General features: G+C 47.5%; 1 pseudogene; it reads left to right on the forward strand.

The window, feature by feature from the left end:
• The first annotated feature begins 6 nt into the window (after nt 1–6).
• Nucleotides 7–1,349, forward strand: LOC102418560 (annotated as a pseudogene).
• Nucleotides 1,350–1,580: the final 231 nt, after the last annotated feature.

Consider the following 1,580-nt stretch of genomic DNA (forward strand, 5'->3'; position numbering starts at 1 on the left):
ATTGGACACGTAGATTTTGGCATCTACCACTCCTGGCCATCTGATCTACAAATGTGGTGGGATCCACTGAAAAATTTGAGAAGGAGGCTGATGAGATGGGGAAGGGCTCCTTCAAGAATGCCTGGATCTTGGATAAACTGAAAACTGAATGTGAGTGTGGTATCACCATTGATATCTCCCTGTGGAAATTCAAGACCAGCAGGCATTATGTCACCATCATTGGTGCCCCAGCACACACAGACTTCATCAAAAACATGAAGCACATGTTCATCAGGCACATCGCAGGCTGCCTGTGCTGTCCTGATTGTTGCTGCTGGTGTCGGAGAATTTGAAGCAGGTATCTCCAAGAATGGACAGACCTGTGAGCATGCCCTTCTGGCTTACACACTGGGTGTGAAATTGCTGATTGTGGGTGTTAACAAAATGGATTCCACTGAGCCGCCCTACAGCCAGAAAAGATATAAGGAAATTGTTAAAGGAGTCAGCACCTACATTAAGAAAATTGGCTACAACCCTGACACAGTAGCATTTGTGCCAATTTCTGGTTGGAATGGTGACAACATGCTGGAGCCAAGTGCTAATATGTCTTGGTTCAAGGGATGGAAAGTCACCCGTAAAGGTGGCAGTGCCAGTGGAACCATGCTGCTGGAGCTCTGGATTGCATCCTGCCACCAACTGGTCTAATTGACAAGCCCCTGCATCTGCCCCTCCAGGATGTCTACAAAATTGGTGGTATTGGTACTGTCCCTGTGGGCTAAGTGGAGACTGGTGTTCTCAAGCCCGGCCTGGTGATCACCTTTGCTCCAGTCAACGTTACAACTGAAGTAAAGTCAGTTGAAACGCACCATGAAGCTTTGAGTGAAGCTCTTCCTGGGGACCATGTGGGCTTCAGTGTGAAGAAGGGGTCTATCGAAGATATTCCCCATGGCAATGTGGCTGGTGACAGCAAGAATGACCCACCAGGGGAAGGAGCTGGCTTCACAGCTCAGGTGATTATCCTGAGCTGCCCAGGCCAGATCAGTGCTGGCTATGCACCTGTGCTGGATTGTCACACAGCTCACATCGCTTGCCAATTTGCTGAGCTGAAGGAGAAGACTGATCGTCCTTCTGGGAAAAAGTTGGAAGATGGTCCGTAGTTTTTGAAATCTGGTGATGCTGCCATCATCGATATGGCTCCTGGCAAGCCCACGTGTGTTGGGAGCTTCTCTGACTGCCCTCCTCAGGGCCATTTTGCTGTTCGTGACATGAGACAGACAGTTGCTGTGGGTGTCATCAAAGCCGTGGACAAGAAGGCAGCTGGAGCTGGCAAAGTCACCAAGTCGGCCCAGAAAGCTAAGAAGGCTAAATGAATATTATTCCCTACACCTGCCACCCCAGTCTTACTCAGTGGTGGAAGAATGGTCTCAAAACTGTGTGTCTCAATTGGCTATTTAAGTTTAATAGTGAAAGGCTGGTTAATGATTACATGCATCGTAAGTCTTCAGAAGGAAAGAGAATGTTTTGTGGGCCATTTGGTTCTTTTGTGTGTGTGGCAGTTTTTAAGTTATTAGTTTTTAAAATCAGTACTTTTTAATGGAAAC

Source organism: Myotis lucifugus, unplaced genomic scaffold (assembly GCF_000147115.1).
Source record: "Myotis lucifugus unplaced genomic scaffold, Myoluc2.0 scaffold_4385, whole genome shotgun sequence".
Lineage (NCBI taxonomy): Eukaryota > Metazoa > Chordata > Mammalia > Chiroptera > Vespertilionidae > Myotis > Myotis lucifugus.